Source organism: Apodemus sylvaticus, chromosome 16, assembly GCF_947179515.1.
Source record: "Apodemus sylvaticus chromosome 16, mApoSyl1.1, whole genome shotgun sequence".
NCBI lineage: Eukaryota > Metazoa > Chordata > Mammalia > Rodentia > Muridae > Apodemus > Apodemus sylvaticus.
In genome coordinates this window covers 78044232-78068145 of record NC_067487.1, presented here as the reverse complement: position 1 = coordinate 78068145, position 23914 = coordinate 78044232, and the positions used below count along the sequence as shown (strand labels likewise).

At 37.4% G+C, this 23914-nt stretch overlaps 1 protein-coding gene across 6 annotated transcripts in view; it reads left to right on the top strand.

Moving 5' to 3' along the window:
- Nucleotides 1-5888: 5888 nt before the first annotated feature.
- Nucleotides 5889-23914, top strand: part of Mef2c (myocyte enhancer factor 2C) — a 144315-nt gene continuing 126289 nt past the window's right edge. For 2 of the 6 annotated variants that reach the window (XM_052160024.1, XM_052160023.1), the window contains exon 1: nucleotides 5901-6389. The gene's annotated coding sequence lies outside the window, so the exon portion shown is untranslated. Of the gene's footprint in view, nucleotides 6390-23914 lie in introns of all 6 variants that reach the window. The other 4 variants (XM_052160027.1, XM_052160030.1, XM_052160029.1 and 1 more) reach the window with 4 other exon arrangements.

Genomic DNA, 23914 nt, shown 5'->3' with positions numbered 1-23914 from the left:
ACCCCCTCAGCCCCAAGAAAAGTGGGTGGGAGGAAGTTGCGACCCGCCGAGAGAGCCGATAGGAGGGGAGAACATGTCGGAGGGGAGGACCAGCAGTAATTGGGTGGCGTTGTGGCCGTTGCGCCTCTCCAGTCCGCCCAGCCAGCGGGTCAGCTTTCAACACGAATCAGCCAGAGGGATTGCTTCTGCCTGCAATCAATAACTCAGCCGAGTGAGCTGCTGAAACCAGAGGCGTCCCTTGTCTGCTCTTTAAGGGGCCCTGCGGACTGAATCCCAGCCCTTCTGCTTCCCAAACAAAGAAGTGGGTACCAAAATGCCTGAGCAAAATTTTAACCCCAAACTTCGATGGCATCCCCTGGTTAAGATCTTTTAAAATGAAAAGAGCACAGAACTAGGAAGGTCTCTAGAAGAAAGGGTTAAAGGGGGAAATTTACGCCTTAAATTTCAGGTCTCCTGCGATATTTCAAGAAATGGAGTAGAACCAGTGTTTCAATAAGCATTTAACAATGGGGAGAGGAGATGTAAAGTCCCATTAAATTTAGCTGTCCCCACAGATGCTTTCGAGTCAGCCGCACACTTAAAAGCAAATTACCAATCAAGTCTTATTTGGATTTGCTGATAGAAGGAAAGGAGAAATGTATCATACTTCGTAGAGGAGAATTTTGGGGGTTTAGAGCATATATTTCAGACTTTCTTTTATGAAGACTAAGGTTAAGAGGTCCTGAGAGATATATCATGATTCCAACTTAATAATATACATCAAAGCCAAACAAGAACTGAAAGAAAAGGATGTGTCAGAAAACTTGGGTCTGAGTACCAGACCAAGTTAAGACTTAGGCATGGTGGGCCTGAGCTTGAAGGATGGGGTAAGTTCAATCCCCATATCTATCCCTAAAACAAATACTGCCCAGACTCTTCATTTCTTTGAGACTTGCACAATATTACTAAAAATAAATGACACCGATGGCCACCCAGATGAAGAGATTTTCTAAATTACTCCTCACTATGAAAAGTCCTGCTAAGACAACTGGGAAACCTGATAATTGACCCTCGTTCTGCTGCACCCTGGCTGGTCCTTGAGGGGTGGGGTGAGGACTAGTCCCATTTTAAAGCCAAGAAAAGATTCGTTTGTGTATCAAGGTCACTGAAACCTAGTCTGAGATAGAGATTAGAATACAGAAACACTTGTCCATGCTCCACACAACTAACCACTGCTGGGAAAGGTAAGGTATTGTTACTAACAGAATTCACATACATTAGTGAAGACACATCATTAATCCCAAAGTATTTTAAGTGGGCCTTTAAGCAATGCATAAAATGAGTCTTTTACTGAAAAAGTTTAGACATTATTACAAACCATTACTTAGATATTATTGCAAATATTCTCCCTGTTTGACAAATTTCACTAGCAAGAGAAATGATAAATTTTACTTTACTTTTTTCTTGTAATTCTTATTCAGATATAAAAAAGTTAAAGGTAAAAAGTAAAGATAAGGCTAGGTTCCCTGTGTAGGAAATGAATCCTACGGTAAAATCTTTCCTTGATAAAACAAATCTTTTGTAGAGCACAGATTCTTTCAGTTTGCCTGCAGTATGGTCAGCTTGGGATAACGCTGTGCCCAGTGAATCTGTGTAATATAAAAATGTGTGCTATTAATTTTAAAATCATAGACACTGATAAATCTGATCATTATTTGGTCCTTAAAATAATAACTGTTGCTACTTTAGAAGTTTTCAACCACATCTACCGGAATCTAATGTCAGCTTTAAAGACAATAACTACTTTTTTTTTTATACTTACACACTTTTAAGGTGCCAAAAGAAGCATTGAAAACTGTGAAGTAACCTCTGGAGAGATGAAGTGGAGCATGGACGGCCAATGGCTGTGGCAGTGAAGACGTGTAGAGGGTGAGTGTTCACATCCAGCATCCACCACAAACTTGCCATGGAAGGAAAGCCACCAATTCCTTTGTCTTGAAGTATTTAAAATGTTGGCATGTGTGACAGTGGCCATTCTCTTCTTTATGACCTGAGCTGTGACATGTTGCTTAAAGCTCCTAGCACCTTCCAGACCCCACCTTAGCAAGTGTCTACTACAATTAAGCTGTTCCCTAGGCCGCCATGTACATCATAATAGGACAAACTACAAAGAGGTTAAAATATCTTTTACGATGTGGAATTTGAATCTTACCATGTTTTGCAGATATTTTTTTTTCTAAATTTTCATGTTCAATTATATTTACGTTGAAAGCATTCTGTCTGAAGAATAAATACTATACACTTGAATAATCTTGAGGGGTAGATTAATCTATATCCTTTCTTCATCTCAGGGTAGGTTGCTGTGGCAACCGCCCCAGCTCACTTTAAAATAATTTTTAAAGCTCACTTCAAGAGCTACACCCAGCGTGGGCCAGGCTTAAAAGCAGGCAGACCCAGTGCATAGGGCTTTCGTAGACTGCTGCTTTAATGTAGGGAGGTAGAAGAAAGGAACCTGAAGTAAGATGGCTCAAAACAGAAATTGGAATGTTAGCTTTGAGCTGAAACAGTCAATCACCACACTCTCCGTAACTTCAGGTGTTTAAATGCATTGTGAAATAAATCCTTGGAGGGGATAGCTAATGTTTATTTATATTTAAAATTAAGCACTTATAATGAAAGCATTATTTGTGATTATACAGACATACACAGAGAGAGGGGTAGAGAGAGAGGGAAGGAGGGAAGGAGAGAGGTGGTTTAAAGGCAGATCGCTTCATCCTCTTTCCCTAAGGAGTGTTTCCTTTTATTGAATCCTTAGCTTCTCTCCCCACTGATAGAAAGGATGTAATAATTATGTTTATTTTCAAGCATAGAGCTAAACTGGAGAGCTCATGCAAACTAAGAAACTGAGGCCTGCAAAGGATTTATCTATTAGTAAGACGCTTGGTGATCTCAGTGTTAGCTATCACTCATAAGCAAAGGAAGTTATTGCTGTGCCACAGAGTCACATCTACAACTACAAATCCCAACCTGGATAGAGAATTCTAAGTCTCTCAACATCTAGACCAAAATACTTCCTACACAAGAAAATAAGTACCATTAGGTAGCAAGAATTACCAGTTTGGGTAAATTGGAGTAAACAGATAATGTGAGTCTAGCATTATTTAAAGGGAAATACAAAACACACTCTGGATTAACAACCTCATAGATTATTACAAATTTATTTATTTATTTATTTACTTGTTTGTTTATTTTTCTTCCACTTCAGCTACAAGGTTTATGTGAGGGGAACTAATGATAATATTAACTTAGCTCACACATCACTAAGAAGCTAAATATACAAAGGGGAAAAATCTAATCTTTTCCAAGGCCAACTGTAATACATTCCAGACCTGAAGTTTCAAATCATCCTGACATCAACTAAACATACTTTTAAATGTTTACACTACTGTTGATAAATAAGGATTTGTTACAGTGTTTATGACTAAATAATTCTTTAATACCTGACTGGGTAAAACAAAAGTTTCCTTTTGAAGGAAAATAAATAAAAGCTAAAGTGTACTGTGGTAAGTAGAAATACCCTCTATAATTAAGGAGAAGAGCATGATTGAATTCATGTATTGGCTATATCTACTCTGTCATGTAACATAGGCCCTCACAGTTCATTACATTAATTTAAATCACAATGACAATAAGTTCCCTTCGTCCTTCTTATAATTTGCTCTGTGAGGATCTTGGGAAACCTCAAAAATGATCTAAATGTTTATCTATATCACCATATCTAGTTACGCCTTAGCATGCAGCATGTCTAAGCTCACAGCTTGCACCTTGAAAGATACCATTCTGTTTATATAAACTCATGGTAGTCGCACTCGCTATGGGAAAGAGAGGCAAACACAATACAGCGTAGATACTGATTTTCAAAAGCAGAACAAACAAAAAGCCCACTTTGCCACAGAGCTCGTGCTCGGTGACAGCTCGTCATGCTTCCGTGTAATAAAATCGCAGTACTAATTAATAGTCTCCGTGGTAAGGAGCCAGGGGCTTGAAGACTGCTCCGTGTAGTTTAACTTGCCTGTAAAATCACCTTTCTGCTTTCAAGTGAAGCCTTTGGAGGGTGTTTAAATGTTGAGTCCACTGCTCTGAGAGAAGCTACTGACTTCAAACAACACAATGAGACAGGAGGCTTTTTTGAACTACATCTGCATTAAAGTAGTCCTCTGCAGGCCTACTGGAGAACTTACCAGGAAATGCAGCCAGTTATTGGGTTAAACATATACTTTTGAAAGGAGTTGATTTTTGTGTGTGAGGAAATATTTTTAATTAGCTAGATATTTCATTGGGCTACTATTGTCTACTCTTGTGTCTTATATTATGGGACTCTGTGAGTTTTCTCTTCCTCTAGTCATAATATTAAAAATTAACTTTTCATGTTTTATACAGTCTACAGTACATCTGGCATGCAGTCTTTCCCTAGTTTGCAGAGGCATAGGGTTGACTTGTATACTAGTTGATATATTTAATCTTTAGCTTTTTAGGTGTGGTCCCAATATCTATTACCTTTTTTTCTAAGTATCAAGTCTTTGTTAAGCTATATTTTTACTATGGAAAAGTGTTCGACAGGCTTAAACCTTAACCTAAGTATTCTTATCAGCCTCTGCTCCTGCTTCCTGTGCGGCTGAAACTCTTCAGGATAAGTGAAGTCACCCGCTATCGGTCAGGAGAGCCTAATGCATTTGGGAAGTTGGTTTTTAGTTTACTTGCTAATGATCTGGATAAAGTCCAGTAAGGTGTAGAGGAGACACTGGAGGGAAGGAGGGGGACTCTCCGAGGTAGCTGTCCCCTCGGTAAATGTGTCCAGATTGATTCGAAAGTTAATGGCCCCGAGATAAAGTCGAGATTTCAAAAACTTATAATTATTTTATTACTAACATTGGAGGATCCTTTCGGCTCACTCTCTAACCTAGCCCTCCTGACTCTCAAGGCCAAACGCTTTATAATAACATTCTGAGCAGGCAGGAAGCGCAAGCTGGGATAGAGGCTTGCAGACATCCTGAATCGTGGCTTTTACGCGTGAGTAACTGAGGCGCGCGCGGACCAGAGCAAGGATGAAGTGGCTACTGCGAATCCAAGGGGGTGGGGGAGTCACTAGAGCTGCTCTTAGGGTCGCGCTCCTATTGGTCAAAGGGAAGAGCTCGACTTCAGAAGGACTTTCCTGCTAACTGGCTCGCAGCCTCCCGGGGGAGCGAGCGCGCAGCAGCCGAGCGTCCTCTGTAGCGGCGGGGAGAGAAGCAGGGAGCCGCCGCTCCCCGTGTTGTCTTCCCTTTCATGTAATAAAGAATTGTCATTAGGTTTGCGTATGGCATGTGCCATTACCCCACCGTAAAACTAAAATTAGCAAAATGTCAGGAATGGAAAGATTGATTCACCAAGATGCAATTATCATTTAAAAGTGCTTGATTGAGGTACTGATGTTCAGTGATTTATTCTGCATACCATATACATAATTAAAGTAGTGTAGTGGAGTAATTTATCAATCTAGTTGAGACTGGAGGGGTGAGGAGGGAGCTGCAGTATGTTTGTTTTATTAAAATGCTGCGAGGTTCTAGTCCCGCCCCCCTTTTGCAAGAGTGAAACTGATGATTTCCCCAGCTCGCGAGGAGAGGCAACGGTTTGGGCTGGTTGGGATAGAGAAACGGAAAGGAAAAGGCAGCGCCAGGCAGAGGCAAGAATAAAATGAATTGGGGGACGGGGGGAGCACCGGCGCGTACGTGCTGCTTAGAACCCCAGCTCCCTGTGCTCCGTCTTGCTTGTCGCCCCCGCGTCCCCTCCCAGTATCCTTACATTGCCCCCACCCCCCGCTCTTTTACACGACCTATCTAAGGCTGTGAGCTGCTCTCCTTTTCCCATTCGTCTCCTGTCACTTCCTTCCTGGACGCAGTTTTCTGGACGAGTCTGGTTACTTTTAATCCCACCGGCCACTGAGAGCCACTTTCTCCTCCTCTTCCACCTCCTCCTTCGCTTCCTCCACCTTCCTCCTCCTCTCTTTCCTCCTCCTCTTTCTCCTCCTCCTCTTCCAGCGGCTTCGGTGTGCGCGCGAATGCGCAACCCCGCGCGCGCCTCCCCCTTGCCCCCCTCTCGCGCGCGCACACACGCACACTTCGTCTCCAGCTCTCTGCTCGCTCGCCTCGCAGTCACAGACACTTGAGCACACGCGTACACCCAGACATCTTCGGGCTGCTATTGGATTGACTTTGAAGGTTCTGTGTGGGTCGCCGTGCCTGCAGCTTTGAATCAGGTGGAGAAGCACTTCAAGGCTGGACGAAGTAAAGATTATTGTTATTTTTTTTCTCTTCCTCTCTTTTAAGAAAGGAAAATATTCCAAGGACTAATCTGGTCGGGTCTTCCTTCATGTAAGTACCTCTGACATTTCTCCAAAAGAATAGAAATAGCTTGCGTATTGTCTCTGAAATCTGCACCAATCTCTTCCAGGCACTGGGTTTCTACAACTCCTTTCTAGAAGGCTTAAGTTAAGGCTTGTTGTGCATTCTTTTCTTTAGATTTTACGATTTCCTTGTGTGTGTCTGAAAGTAACTTTTGAGATAGTAGTATCCGTTTGCCATCTGCTATTGAAATCACATCTGAGTGTTCCCGACACATCAGTTTGTTTAAAGTTTCAAGAAGTTAGTTAGCGTCATTAGCATGTTTGTTAGGGTGGAGAACGTGGATACTAGTGGATTTTAGTATTTCACAGACTGTTCTGTGACCTTGAAGTGGCTGTCTTAAAATTTAGCTGTTAGCTCACCGTGGAAAGCTGTTCCTATGAGTTGCCCCCAAAGACTGATTTGCCCCGGGTTTGGATTCTGAGCCACTAGTCCTTGGGATGACTTTAAGCTAGAGCAGGGCTGTGTGCCAGAGGCCACCTTTTGTGCATCTTCCTCCCTTACCGAAGTGCAGGCTTGAGAGAGTTTAATTGGTGGGGACCAGAAGCAGTTGCCCTGGCCATGAGAGTCTGTGCATGGCACAGTTCATGTTTGTATTTCAGCATGTGCACTGCTGCTTCGATCAAGGGAAATAGTAAGTTATTTAAAAACAAACAAGACTAAGTCACTTAGCCCTCCTTCTGTTTGGACTTTGGATGAAAGTTAACAAACTAAGTGACAAAGTTGGCCATAAAGGAAGTCTATAGAGCCGGGACACATTGCTTATTGTATTATTGTGTATTATGCAAGTGTTTGGGTGCAATATTAATCTGACTTCCTTTCCAGAGCAAGGCTACCAATTCTTAAGGAAAATGTAATGTCTGAGCCATTTTGTACTGTTCTAGATGCTGTAGTTATAAACCTTTTCCCTCACACTTTTGAAATGGATGTCTTCTGTATAAAATACTTGGTATGTAAAGGCTGACAGTGTATGTAGAATCAGGCTCTTTGCCAATTCTTCAACTAGTCCTCGGTGGAGAACTGCTTTGACACAAAGTGCATTTTACTATTGTTACTGTGATAGTAATTCTAATGGTAACTGCCTTATGAAATGCTTAGTGTCTACATGTGTTCTCTAAGTGCTGTAAAGAAAACTCCAGTCACCTTTCCATGCCTTTCCAGAAGAGTAGCCCAGCTCCCTTCCACAGGCACCTTGCAAAGGAATTGTGTTGCAGAGTAAAAATGTTTGTGTGGGGCATAGCAATCCCCTTCCCCTAGGACATGAAATGGGACCACCTGTGAGCCACACTTAACCTTGCAGCCATACTCATTTTAGCTTTAAGTGGATCAGCAATTTTCAATTTATAGATAAAATATCTCATTTAATTTAAAAAATAATGTCAGTCTGGCTAGTCTTAAATGTAGTTCAATATGTATAAGTACTGCACAAATGGGGTGTTTGTGCCGCTATTGATTCAATTATAAAAATATAGGCAATAAACCACATTAGTATCATCTAGTATAAGCATGATATTAATTATTGAGTTTAAAAGTAGTCCTAAAGCAAGTGCATGTTGGGTAAAATGAGTTGTCCCTGCGTACCATCTCAAGTGGAGAAAAAATTCCTTAAATCAATGAGGTTTTGTACTATTTGAAGAATAATACATTTAATCCTGTATCAGATTCTGGTATTTATTCTAAGAGTATTCATTGAAGCATACTTAACATATAATTTTAAAAAATTGGTACCCTAAGCAAGTTAAAGGGCCAATAGTTGGCAGTTATCTTTACTTCAACTTGTACTGAACTTTATATTTTTTAATTTAATTTTATTTTGCTGTGGTTCCCACAGCTTGGGATGTGCTGTATACTTCTCACAGTCCGTATTAGAAGCAGTATTTTACTTCATTCATTCATCAAGCTATTTACATCTTAGTTGCTGTGCATGTGACTACATAGAAGGGTAACACTAAGGTGTGCTATTCATTTCATATTAATGCTTTTGATATCAGTGGAAATCACAAATGACCATAGCATAATAACCAACTTTAAACACTTTCCAAGTGAGTCATATGTAATCTTGGGCATTAACTTTCCCAAGCAGAGATACTAAATAGCCACAGGAAACTTGAGTAACAAAGAGTTGCTATGACATCCTTATTTTTTTTGCTTTATAAACAGGTTAATTTTGTAGAATTTTAGGAAATTTACTCATCCTAATAAAAAAGTAACTATCTAATGATTCCTGAAAGTTAAATGAAGCCTGAAAAAAAAACAATATATTCTATAGTTTTCAAATATTTTTAGCTTTTCTCTGGCCTTCACCTTTTTCAGTGACTAAGTTGAACGGCATATAATTATGTCTTTCTAATAAATTATTCATTGTATTTAAATGTCTTTAATAGGGAACTATTCTAAATCACACTTTGGTAAAGCATTATCTTTTAAAACTTTCTTCTAATTATTGTAGTATATGCTGTGGGTTTTATTTCCCAACTCTTTGTGCAATATATTTGAGTCTTTGAAATCTCAGAAAGGGACAAAATGGGGAAATATCTCTACAGTAATAACTGTATTATATAACAAAAATAGTTATTAAACACAGAGCGAAGGTTTTCATGACATGATTCAAAACAACATGGAGAAATTTTGTGTGTAGCTAAAGGTCACAACCTCGCAGCATGGACTGAAGGATCACTGATTAATTTTTGACTTTTTTACATAAAAGCTTTTAGAATAATGCCTCCCAAATGACTATCTAAACTTAGGAAGCATGTTTATTCCTTTACATTTATATAGTGATGGTTTGGACCAAATGAAAGGCTTTCTCTTCGATGCTGCTTAGAGAGTGTAACACTCGGGAGAGCTGACTGAGATACCATCCTAGCATGGTGCCTTAATTCACGGACTCGTGGTGGTTCCTGCATTCAGGAAAGCTTGACTCTTCACTGGGATTTGTCACCTTTAAGAAATCAAACCAGATTACAGAGGCAAGTCACAAAATTGAAGCAACAGCGCTCTACACCTTACAAAAGGCAGATCGCACAGTTCACATGTTATTCTGATAGGGCAAAGAGAAAAGCTGATTGCTGAGGAACAGCAAGACACTCTGATCGAAATGATTGCTAGATAGGTATGCCATGACCCTGTTGCTTTGTCATTATAAAGAGACATTCAAATAGTGGAAAACGCAGTTTGCAAATAATAGGCTCTCAGTAGTGCTTTTTCATTGCTTAAATTTTAAGTTCTATCAACTCTCTTGAAACAAATATCAACTTGTCTGTGTGCAGTGGTTACAATAAGGCTTAAAGGCAGTAAGCATTTTCAGAAGTGTTGTGTAGAATGCAGAATAGAATTTGCCAAAATTAATATATCCTCATGATATTGAAAAATTGAGCAGAAAATACATAATTAACAATATGTAATACAATATTAACAATAACTGTATGTTGTTTTGTTACCTGTATATTCTTCAAGATGAGTAGCTACATAGTTATGATTCAATACAATCAAAACATATCATGATAGGTATTATTGATAAATAATATATACATTTATTTTATGAATGTTATATAAACATTCTTTATGAAAACTATAATACATGGAGACTTTGTTAAAGAATAGTTTTGTTTTACCTGTAGCATATTTAAAACTCAAACTTCCTAAACATCCAACACCACAGTAATTTCTTGAGTCTTTTAAAATTGCAGTCCTATTTTACCCTGCTGATGCCTCCTAGTGTCTCCCACAATAAAGCACTAATGAGTCATCTATAAATGTAAACATTGCACTTTCATTGCCTACATCTTCTGTGATACATAAAATTAATATTTATGTGTTTAATTTTCTGTGCGTTACTATACTAAGAATACTTTAGTGAATGAGATGCCTCATCTGTGGATTTCTGATGTGTAGGTTGACTTTGGCTTTAGCAGTATTCTGCTAAGTGTAATAAGTTGATATCTTTGGTTGAAATTCATGTAATCCTTCCTTGCATTCACTTTTATTGCAGTTGAAAATTAGCAGATCTTCCATTTTGTAGACCTGGAAATTAGATAGAGTTCATCATTGAATGGCCGATAAAAAGATGGTTAGAAGAACCCATCATTTTATTTAAGAAAACCCCCTCAAGAGATAACTACTTTTGTTAACTCCATGTCTTCACACATGCAAATTTCCATGTGAATATTGCATTTCAAAGGTTAAAAAATAAGAAGAAAGATAAGTGCACATGTTTCCCATAAAATAGCAAAAGAAAAACTTGATTAGGGAGAAAATGTCTCTATGCAGTGAAAAGAGGTTTACTAGGACATAATTTCTCAGGACTCACAGGAAGCCATCATGAGGTAGACACTAGTGGGCATCGATGTTACTGCAAGTTTTATGTCCTTAGTCTCACAGCAGCGAGTGACATGCTTGCATATCTGTGACTTCTTGTACCTCTGATTCTATCCAAGACAATTGCAATTTGAATTTATGATTTTTTTCTTTAGTACAGTTATGAAAGGGGACATTCCCTTATAGTTCTAAATTCAAGTTCAAAATCTCTGGGCCTCCTGGGTTGTCCCAGAGCACATGTGCATATCACATTCCTGACTTTTAGTAATACCGTGTTCTCAGGATACACGTGCAAATGCTAGGCCTGAGCTTAATTAGTTGTTACACTTACACAGGAGGGGCAGAAGAGGATGGGAGGAGGGAGGGAAAGAGAGGCAGAGACAGAGACAGAGAGAAGCAGAAAGAAATAGAGACACGGGGAGAGACACAAAGAGAGAGACAGAGGGAGACAGACAGACCCAGAGAGAGACAGAGAGACAGAGGGAAACAGAGAGCCCAGATTAAAAAGAACACAGAATATTAACAAAAAATGCCTATTGATTATTTTGTACTAAGTTAGTCAGTGATACAGTGCCATTATAATTCTTTGACTGTTGGACAAATTTCAAAGAATGTAAGGGGTGTGTTCCTTTCGGCTAAGGAAGCAAACATCTAGGAAGGGGTGGGCCTTTCCCACAGGAGCCGCATTTCTTCCCCTGGAGAATTGAGACAAATCTGTAGTCTGTGAGAGACTGGCCCATGAGAAGAAGAATGATTTGTAGTGATCTGTTGTAGTTAGTGAGCAGAGACAACCAGAAAGATTTTACCCCTGAAAAGCAGCTCCTGTCTACCGCTTAAGACTCAGTGCTAAAAACGGACCCTAAAGCAAAACAGAGCAAACCCAGAAAGAAATCAACATTTTTTAGTGTTTGTGCTCACAACTATAAAGTACACTGAGATAATTTTGACAACCTCACAGTGTGGATTGTACTAAGATGTAGAAATCAAAGGTGCTATACATTTTTCAGCACCATTGTGAGGCTATGCAGGTAGCACTAGTATCCTATTTCCTTGTCTGTTAAAAAATAATAGTGTCTATGAGAATGAATACTATGGTAAATATAAGAATATGGAAGGGACAGCCTGTCTCAGTGTTATTTTGTACTTTCTTGCTCTCATTGCACAAAGAGAAAACATGGTCCTGCTAAGAAAGGAGTTTACGTTACCTGTTATATAAACCCATGGCTTAGCCTCATTGGCAAAACAAATGGCATTTGCTTTCACAACAGTGTATCTGCTATACATTTCTATTGCGTAACTCTAATCTCTGTTACTTGTTTAATTTTTAAAATATAATCAGTATAAACAAAATTCAGAGTGCACATGAAAACAATTTTCTGAGGGCATTGTACAGTAAATCAGTGTCATGACAAAAGATCAAGGCAGTAAATCTGTTATGAAGAAAATCTGTAGGACCAGTACTTTTTAGTAACAGACACCTTTGAGAGACCTTATTAATTCTTAATGCAGAAAATGTGAAGTGAATGAAGCAGTGATGTCCAGCCTGCTTATTGAATGGCCGTGCAAGGCTTCAAGCGATGATGTAAATAAAGTCCCTCCAACTTGTCTGAGTGACTGGAGGAAGCAAGCTTTGAAGCAGTTCCTAATGGGAACCTGATTTTTCCAAACTGCATCCTGATAGTTCTTGGTTTTCTTCCTGAACCTTGTAACAGATACATATGAAGATGCGTAATACATTGTTTACAGATACTGTTCGTTTCTAGCCTGTTGAGTTTTAAAAGTGTTGGATATGGTTCTTTGTTAGACGATGTAAACTGCTTAAAAGAAAAACAGCCAAAAACCGCATGTTTTTTTCAAAAATGTATATGAATCTCTTCAATAATTTAAAATAATAGCAAGAAAACACAACCACATCCCAAATCCCACATACCGGCATCTGTGACTTAAATGTGCTCAGTTTTTATGAAATTAGGAGGGAGATTTGTCAATATAGATATAAGGAAATTTGCCTAGTAGGGTAATAAAGTTGACTTTCATTTCTTAGATCCTAGTTAATTGTTGATTCTGCATAAGGTGTATAACAAGCCATTCTGGAAAGCTGACATGTTTTAATGGGACTTGAAGGCTTGGGATCTCTTTATAGTAATTTTGAAGATGTGGTTATTTAGTTGAAATATTCACCGGACCATTTTATTTTTGGAAATCATGGTCACACAAGGAATACTTTATAGGGCCAACCACCTAATTGCAGACAATGATGTCTTTAATGAATGAACACACACAGAAGAACATATATTTTAAGAATATAATGGACCTGTATTTTTTCAAATTGACACACTTTTTATATCAGAACAAAACATATGTGTCTGAGCAGATGTTTTAAGTTATATCTTTCATGTAGGTAAGTCTGTAAATGTACAATTTGACTTAAATGGCTTTGTAAGAAGGTAGTTTGGGGAATTTAAAAAGGAAGATTTCAGTTACTGTAGTTTCAACTCTTTTTGTAAAGCAAAACAAAGCAAAGCAAAAAATGATGGTAGTTACACTCAGGATAAAGAAAGCGAAATAAACTCTTCTACTTCTGTTTAGTATGCACTTAGTTCCTGGGGCAGAGCAGATTTTTATTCTTGTGTATGCAGGGCAGGTACTGGCAGCGGGCTACAAATGAATCCGTGCTGGCTGCCAACCAGACTCACAGTGCAGAGCATCACATCATAAACTTCCCTCCCCTGTCTCCAAGTGCTTCCATTCCTAAGCAGTGCCCTTCTCCTTCGTAGGCTGAGCAGCAGAGGGCCTCCTTCCTGAGCAGAGGCTTTGGGAAAGGAAAGGCACAGTGTTTCCCTTTTTCAACTTGAAAGTCTGCCTCTTAAATCACTAAGGCACGAACTGCAAACTGGATTCAGTATGTTTCCTTTTTCTTCCTATATAGCGGTTTAAAATGAATCAAACAATAGGTGTGAGTTATTAAATGGGACTGACTACCTCCCCGCCCCCTACCTACATAGTACAAGAAGGCCTGATCAGATATCTATGGCACTTTTTGTTGTTGCACAAAGAAAAGATACAATGGTTTCTTTTCACTGAAACTTATGCATTATATTGCAGATAGGCCAGATCATTTTGTGATGCAAATTAACATCAAAGGTGGGGTTTTTTCTGCCTATCACAGGAAATAGCTCCTCCATCAGAACATATGATTGTACCGTGATTTTTTTTATTGATAAACATTCACATTTTTAATAATTATTAGGCCAAATTATAGGTTACAAAGAGCATGTGTAAGTGACTTGATTAATAATGCCACGTTAAGTAAGTTGATTTCTAAGCATCTGCGTTTTTATCCTTGCACGTGGAATTGTGGTCTGAGACATCTACTTCTCTTCAGCATGTAAAGTAACAAATGTTTAAAAGTAGCATGTAATTGCTAGTTACACTTTGAACCTTTACCAATGAGCTTTTTTTCCTTTAAATCCTATTAAAAATAATTTCTGGCTGCCAGGGCAGTGAGCGCTCCTTTGTGAGAGGTGGGGTCTGATTATTGCCAGCACACCTTTCTAAAACGAGCCTTCACCTTTGGAAATATATTAAATGGGACCCTTCAGGAGAAAGTGTTACTACATAATAAATATTTGTTCCACATTTATTTTTAAACTAAATTATTGCTTTCACGATGTTCTAACAGAGCGTAAGTCTTAGTAACAAACTAAACCAATTATTAATTACCTAAATAACATTTACTAAACACCCCAACAAGTAAATATAACTTTATGTTCCTTTAAAATAGATAAAATTTATTTTTTTAATTTTATTTAAATGTCAAGGGCAACTATTTATCTGTCAATACCAATACATACATCTTTGTAACAAAGTAGTAAACAGTAATGTAGCATATCTCTTTAGAAAATGTAAAAGGACTGTCATGAGAATATCTGTGGGCAAGAGCGGTCTAGCAAGAGAGGAAAAATATTGAACTTTGATGTACATGTTGTAAATATAGACAGGAGTAAAATTTAGACATCCCATTAAATATTGTGTGAACCTTTGATTTTGCTTTAATTTAAAATCTAGAATGAAATTTTTTTGCTTTTTGGATAGTCCAAAATGGCAAGAGAGTCTAAATCACACCTCCAATAAACATTGCTCCACCCACTGTCAAGTTTCAAGTGTGGGAATCTTAAATAGAAAATACACTATCTTGATATTTAAATATTATAGAAAGTATTCTTCATTTTAAAGCCTGAATCTCGTGGAGTTGCACCTAGTCGGTAGTTTGTCCCGTCAAGCACTTTAGACATTTTAAACTTTATTAACTAATAACTTCTTCAAGGTGTATGGCTTCCATCCACCTGAGAGGGGACTTACTAGGCTGTTAGTCTTTTAGTAAAGGTTTCTGTGGTCAAGGATGTCTTTTCTCCCTCTTTGTTAACTGTTAATAAGTCAAAATATATAAAAACCAGTCCATCTGAATTACCTCCTCCCAAGTGAAAGCAGCAAAATTAGCAGTTTACAAAAGTGAGTGTGCATGACTTCGATTATTACATGTATTGATACACTTTAAGGCCACTTAAAGTTGGGGTAGGGTAATGGTTAGGGAAATACTGTTACTGACACTTTCCTTGAACATTTGCACTTTTCTCCCTTTACACGAACTAAATGTCCACAGTGACTTGGACAGACTTCCAAGGGCTCACTTACATTGCCCACCCCCAAGCCCTAGCTCCTCATGGCTTTATTGGCCCAGATTGGTGATGTTGCTGAGTCTGGATGGAGTGAAAGTGTGCACAATGTGAGCCGTGTCCCTCTGTTCCTTCATTTAATAACTCAAAAGAAACATTCCTAAGGATTCTTGACTTCATCTTTCTCCCTTTTAAATCTATTTATTTTGGACTCCCATCTAACCTTCCTTCTTATAGATAGATAGATAGATAGATAGATAGATAGATAGATAGATAGACAGATAGATATACAGATATAGATTGGTTGATATATTGATATACACATACATATAAATGATTTGGTATTGTGAAAGCATGTACTTCTAATTTTCTTTGTCTACACTTGGGTGACTGTAGAAGTGTTTCAAGGGTTATTTACTTATACTTGAGAGATATGTGTGGTTCAACATAAGATACTATCATGTCACAAAAAGCTCCTAGCACTGATCTTGACAGTATAAGGATTATAGATGCTGTCTTTATAAGGAGCTGCGGTGACTTTAAACTCAGTGGAGAGCACAGCTACATCAACTCATGAGCTCTCAGAAGACGGTGCATTTATGGAATAAGCTGAATGATATTACAGCTTCTGTCTGACTCTCTGAAGTGTGTGTGTGTGTGTGTGTGTGTGTGTGTGTGTGTTTACACGTGAGCATACATGTGTTTATGGAGTGGTGAGTAGAGATGAAAATAGCAGAAAATATGAGAGACACAAAGCATGAGAGGGTGAGAATGGAATCTGAAAGAAAGAGAAAATCGTTTCAGCAAACACAAAGTTTAAAGAACCAATTACCACATTCAGTTGCTGCGTCTTGATCACTCATGCTCACGTTATTATATACATTGTGGGCCTATAAAGTGTGGAGCATGATCATGGGGGGATACAGGTCCAGCTTGGTTCAAAATCTAACCAGCAGTTTATTGGCCTGTGGTCAAAGACAGGTTACCTAACCTCCAGAAAGCCTCAGACCAGCATCTCTAAAATGGGGGGGTCATACTAGTCACCTCTTCAAGTTTTCCTTAAGGCTAAGTGCACAGAAAAGCAGTATTCCAGCATCTAATGAATGTCTAGTAATTATTAAATTGCTGCAATATCACTCAATTTTAACAATTTTATTTCTGACTAATGATCACTTAACAAATTCTTGGATAAATAATTTTTCCTTCAATATATTTAGACCATTAAAATGGGTCACCATCAGGTCACATATCTTGATGCTGTTAGGTCAATTTTAATGATTACTAAATCCACTATATATTTCTCCAAGAAAAGCAAAACCTTCATAGATCAGATGTTACTTTCAGACTTAGAAATGTGACCACAGAAATAAAATATAATTGCATCCTTGACTTTCAGAAGTAATTTATTGTAAGTTTTGACTTTAGATGGATTATTGTTTAACAATAACAGTTGCGTTGGGATTTCGGTTCAGGGAAAGAGTTGGATGCACAGAACTGGAAGTACTTTGTGACAACAGGCTCTAAGAATTTTTGAAGTCTTTCATTTGTTGAAATCAGTGCTTTGAATGGCCTATCAGCTTGTCTTGTTTATTTCACATTTTGCTTGTGTGTGGTAATCGAATTACTTGTGAAGAAGGAGTGATGTTGTAGTCATCTTATGTTGGTGCAGGAACATGCTTACCTATAACAATCATCGTATGGGTCTTGCTGAATAAGAGCTTGAGGTGTTTAATCATAAGGATAAAATGTATTATTCTTTGAAGAGTTAAAAAATAAGTAAATACATTTTACTATCCTTAGTTGCGTGAGTAATTTTTAACTCTAGTTATAGTTTGCCTACCTTGGGCAGTTAAAAGATAGACACAATTTAGGTATTTTCATTCATGTCAGAAGAAAAAAAATCATAGAAAATGCAGAATTTTACTCATGACTTTAGCATTCAACCTATAAAAGACACATTCGGGAGAATTTGATAAAACTTGCACTATTTCTGGTGCAAGAAAAGAATTTCCTTCTTTTGGTTGTTTTTGTATCCACTTAATTTCTCAAAAAATCATATTTTGATAGTAGGTAATGTTGACAAAGCTTTCCAGGGTATACAGCCTGGGGAGTTATGTCTGCTTGAAATAGTTCTCCTGCTTTTGAATAATGAGCCTCTGGTGTGCACCTTGCATTTCAGCTTTCTTTTCTAACCTTGTTTTAATGCCTGGATAAAAGAGTGCTCAGCGCAAGGAATACTTGCCGAGTGGACTTCCCTGTGGTAAGACAGCATGGACAGCTCCCAACACTGCAATCAAGGACGCTTCTAAAAGCTTTAATTTAAAAATAATAATAATAATAATAAGTCTGCATGAAGATGATGGCGCCCTCTAAGGCATATGGGCTTAGAGAATTATTCCCATCTGCAGCCCCTCCCCCTGCTTAGTAGCCCTTTCCAGGGTTATGATTACTGGAAAATGGCTGTTAATCACCAGGATTTTTTTTTTGACTGCAGCTGCTTCAGTCAGACTCCTAATCTATTAAACAACTTTGTCTCCAGTTTAAAATTTGCATTGTATACTGTATAGAATAAATTTTCATTGTAATCAGAGTATCCAAGAGAACTTCCAGATATGATTTATAGCAACACATTTGTTTGTATATATAGACCTCTCTTCTGCTATTGAGCCAACTGTTTGAACAATACTGTGGGTGATCAGCATAAAATGAAATATTACAGCATTATTGAACGCAAGTGCCACTTACAATAGTCACATTAACAGAGTTTGAATTGAGGCATCCTTGGCACTTGGCACAATAATACAAAATTTGAAAACTTAACTCAGATATTTAAATTTTCACTTGAACCTGAAAGAATTTTTTTTGAAGTTTAGTGAGCTTGTACCAAACCACTAGGTATTTTTGTCAACACTTGTGCTTATTACATTTGACATAATTTTAATAAATAATCCAATGCCAGAGTCAACATTCAGTGCTAAGAGAGGATACAACAGCACTGACTTACAAAGGATTCTTTTAAAACGCATTCTTACATGTAAAATTGACAGGCTACAAGAAGTGGTTGGACGATGTTCATCATGCTGGAAAGAATGTTTCAATTAAAGTTGAGCATTTTCTCTTCCAGCTCTTTTTTTTCTCCATTTTTTATTTGCTGTGCCAAGGTACCCATGTGCGTTTTTCCACTGTCATCTGGCTCGTTCCCAGCAGATGCACACAATCTGTTCCGCTGTCACTAACAGGGTTTGGTTTATGAAAAGAATGTGTCAGAACATGCCACTGCAGTCACTTTTACAGGTTTTAAAGAGTAACTGAGAATATATGCGTTGCCCTACTTTCTTCATCCCCATCCCTAAGATCTCCAAGAAACTTTTATAGCAGACCAGAAGCTTGCTTTCAGACATTCTTGACCAAATAGTTACTTTTTATTAAAAATAAAATCTCAGAAGTTCAAAAACGTCTTTAGTGATTAAATTTAAGAGCAGATTCTTATGAGCGTGTTTCAAATAAACCAAAGATGGTTTTGATAAAATTATCAAATTTCCAATTATGGTTATTTCCTGCATAATTAAATACAAATCTACTCTCATACTAGACTTGAGCCTACTATTCTACTAAGTCATTGCTTTGCTTAAATTATTCTCTGATAGAATATTAAAGAGATGGTCATAAATAGCAACTATTTAGTCTAATAGACAACATTATTATGTTAATCCCAAAGCAATTAAACTATTAAATACAATCCCATCCTTTATAAAGACAATCACATTCCAAGGAACATTGGGATATTCTGTTTTACATATATTCATATTTTAAATACAATAAGTAACTTTTTGAGTGAAATCTTGTTCAATAAGCTTTCTTTATCCTTATTAACTATTCTCAACAAAGATTTTAGGTTTATGTTGTTTCCACTGAAAATAATTTTTCTGTTTTTATATGAATTCTTGATGGACAGTGCATACATCCCTAAGTTAATAAACTTAATTATACATCAGTATTTTAAGTTTTATGTATCTATACTTCATGCATATTAATATGCAAATAGTTACTGAACAATATTTATATCTTGTTGAGATGTTGTAGTATTAAATATCTGTCGGAATTAAAGTCTCAAACATTACTTGAATGCTGATTTTAAGTTATTAAAACAATTTTCTGACTTCGGTAAAAATTTAAATCTCAGGGAACTCAAACTTTCTTAATCAAAGTTTAAAAGTCAGATGACCCAAAAATACAGATTCAGAACTGAATACAGACATGATAATATAAATGGTCATTGATAAAGTATATATTTAGAAAAGCTCACTTTGGATTTCTTCAACAAGAAATTTTATAAAGTACACTTCAGGTGTCGGAAGTCCTTATAGCAAAAAGTTGATACCATTCCATAGAAAACTCTTGCAGTATAAATTATGTTTTAAAACAGTTCTGCACATTTTAAGAAGAAAATAACTTACAGTTGGAAATCATTGGCACTGCTATTACAGCATATAAATTAATTGCTAAATTATCTCTATAGAATTAAAGCAGACAACTGTTATGTTTTAATTCTTAAAGTAAAAGGAATCCTACTATTCTGTACTTAAATGTTGATTTATGCATGCCTTTCATAAACAGATTTTATAATGTTTTTGATGAGCGTTGCACACATATTTAAGGCGAATCCTAAAAGCTGGACACAGTAATACATGTGTGCTATTCAGAGGTGAGGGAAAAGGATAAAATTCAAGGTCAGCGTGGGCTTCATAGTAAGACAGCTGAGGGGAGGGGGAGGGGAGGGCAGGCAACAGGAGGGAGAGGGAGATAAAGAGCAATTAATTCTAGGCTTTGTTTTATTTCCAACATTTTAATTTATTCATACTTTTACATGTCATATGATATCACATTCTGATTTGTGGGTACTTGTATTTCTTGTGGTTTGGTGCTCTGATATGTGTGTTGGCACAAAGAGCTGAGAATCTTGGGTGAACTAATAAGAGGTGTTTGGCTGAGTCCCATGGAATGGCCTGGCCCCACCCTCCATTCCTTTCTCTTTACCTGTTGGAAGTCAGGTGGGGAAGTGTTGTCAGTTTGGGGATTGACTTTTCATCTAACCACTGCTGCTATTGAGGCAAGGGTCATGTGGACACAGGGTAATTGCAGTCTTTAATCTCATATGAAAAACAAGATTTCAAGACAACACTCCATGTGTGAATTTAGGCATCCTGGATTGTTAATCCTAAAATCTCCTATATCACTCACAGCATAGAAACAATCTTAAAAGTCATTAGGGAGAAAAAAGTTTACTCCTTTTAGCACGATTCACAAAAGTTGAATATTCACAAATAGATTTTGCCTGGTGAAATACTACATTCACCAAAAAAAGATAAGCCTTTCTTTTAAAAATTAATGCCTTCCTTCTAAAGAAGTAATCCGATTTCCAATCTTAACTTGATCTTTTTAAAACTAAAGCAAATATACTTTCCAATGTAAATTACTTTTTGATTACTGAGATGAACTTTGGAAACATTTCATCTTAAAAACACTTAGAGTTTTGTTAGTTGCTTCAAATTCCAACAATGATGGGTACTCAGCTGTTTAACAAGAGTGGGAAGATAATCCTGCCAACAGATAGAGGGACACCTTTCTTTGTGGTTAAGATGTGATAGTTCATTTGCATTTGCTTAGTCATGGGTCTTTTAGAGCAAAGATAGATCATTTTGTAAAACTGTCCCCATAATATGTATTATTCATAGAATAAGAAAGCCTCCAGTGTCTCTCACTGCACAAACACATCAAAGACTCTTGCTGCACAGGTAAAAGGCTGGACCGCAGTGACCAGAAATCTTTCCACTAAGCTTTCTTTAGAGAATTTCAAGACAGTTGAAATTCTTTTTTCCATCTGCATTGACATATGCTGCCCAGTTGGTTTTCAGTATTTGTTGGCTGGTATGAAGGAGGACTGATCTATAAATGTAATTGATGCTCTCAACTGTGACTTAGGAATTCTAACTCTACTTTTCTCCACTGTCCCTAGCCAACATATGTCTAATAACTCATGTAACGTTCAGACTGTGTCAATGGTTAGCATTGTTAATTTACAGGAACCATGTATTGTGGTTGCTGTTGGTAGTAAATATAGTGGCCAAGAGTTTTGGAGAACTTTTAAGTACTGTAGTACGATCTTAAAACTCTATTAAGTCCATTGCTTTATTTATTCTTCAAAGCTTAATACTTTTTTTTCCATATTACTGCCTTTATCTTATTATAGGTGAAGAAACTGATCCATAACCTTTTAAAGTAATTTACCTAAGGTTATCTAGTAAGGGCAGCACATGAACCTCAAACCATGGAGTCTCCAGAGCCCATTATCTTACATACTGTTAAGCAAGATGCTACATACATCGTAACTGCTGGGTAAGAAAGGTCTCGCCTATTACATCTGAATTTTTTATGGCTGGTTAGGGGAAACTATTTAGTAGCTCCACAAAAACAGAAGACATATGTCTGTGAGCTTTCTAAACAGAAGAGAAACAAATATTAGTCTGACATATAGTTTTATATTGATAAACTGAATGGGAGCAATTTTACTGACAGACCTCTTTTACAAGCAGTGTCTTATTCCTGTTTGTGAAATGTCCTTCCCGGTCACAGTGTGAGCCTGACTGACACTGTTCATCACTGTCTACTGATGTCCGCCTTGCTTTTCACCTCTTGAGCTGTTCCCTTTCCAAACTTCACTTGAAACAATTATTATAATTTAATATACTTTCTTTATTTAAGAATTTGAGTTATTAAACAAAGTCTTTGCTGGATATTATATGAATTTCAGGAATTATTTAGTTCATTGAATTAGCGTGGTGTATATTCTGGGAAATTCAAATTCAAATACATATTATAAGTGTTTCTTTGTAGTTTAAAAAGAAAATAAAAAAATCCTGAAACCAGTGGTAGATTTGAAACAAATAGTGACGGCTTAGGATTTCTTATATTTAAAAATTAATATACATTGTTTATTCACCAAGTGTGGACTTTAAGTTTTAAACGAAGTATTGCTGGATTGAGTAAGGGAGCATTGGAAGTGCAAAAGAGAGACATTTTTCGATAATTTTTTTTACTATTAGTAAACAGTATGAGCTTTCTTTTCTCTAAGAAACAGGTTTTCACAAAAGTCTTGCCGTGGTGTAGAATGGAAGTGAGGACCGAGTCTGGTGGCGGGCGAGTGGGACTCAGATATTTCCGAGCTCCCCATAAGCTGAGGACTTTGGAGTCAATAGCTACAATGTTTCTACTGTCGTGGGTCTCTGTCCGGTGTTCCCAGCTCACGTTAATATCTACATTTGCTTCTGCTCTCTTTCTGTTTTGAAGAAAGACCTGACTGTCTTGCCAAGAAAACAGGAAAAAGCCCCTATGTTCTCTATATTTAAAAATGCTGTTGCTATAGCTGTTGTTTGAAGCTTTGGGTGTCGCATGTTCCTTGGGATTAATGTGCTGCAGAACTAAGGAGTTCCCTCCATCACTCTGGTGCCTACGGGCAGGGGGCTTTGCTCGGTGTTAGTCACTGGTAATGGTCAGCGCTCACTCATTACCAAACCACTAAGGCAAGCAGCTGCCTCTGTTTCCTAACACAATTCGGAATAAATGCTCTGACATCCTCTTCTAGAACCTTCCAATTATAATACGCACTCTTGAAGTGCCATGGACCATTAAATTTATTTTTAGAATTTATTTTCTTTCTAAATATATGGGAAAGAGTAATTTATCATAAAGGCTTTAAATTACTGCAGCTTGAAGAGGCAGTCATAATTATTGGATAAGTCTAAAAAAAAGATAGTTACATTAAAGTTGTTAGTAATAGTCCCAGAGCAAGGCTGATATAGTTCATCACCTCTTAAAATAGTTATTTCTTTAAAAAAATAATCATCCAAGGACTAAAATCAACAAACAATTTCTTATAAACAGTCATTCAAAATTTGTGTGACAGAGTTGATCTTGGGTGTATGTTAAGAAAGAACATGAAGTTGTCTTTGTATAATTAGTTTAGATAATAAGGTCTCAATCCTGACTAGATGAGAAGCTTTTCAAAAACATGATACCCAGATCCCACCTCCAGATTTGGATTAAGTTGAACTGCCATCTGGGCATTGTGGTTTTTTAAGCTGCTTGGGTGGTTTTTATGTAAAGACTGGCTTAAGAATTCCTAGTTAAATTATAAATATGGATTTTTAAACTTGGGCATGCAACTCAGAATGGAGACATTCTGAACGTTACAGAAACAAATAAACATAATAGTTCAGGCTCTGCCCCTTCATTGTGTTCTCCAGCACTTGATCATGAACACCACCTCTGAACATTTAATGCGTCAGTACAATCAGAAGAGGGCAGAGGGTGACTTCCGGGCATTAGAGGCACAGAGGTGCAAGGTGACAACTCTGGCCATGAGGAAATCAGTCTCATGAGCAAATGAAAATGCCAAGTGAAGTTAGAAATCCCATGTCCTCGACACAAGATATTTCAAAAGTG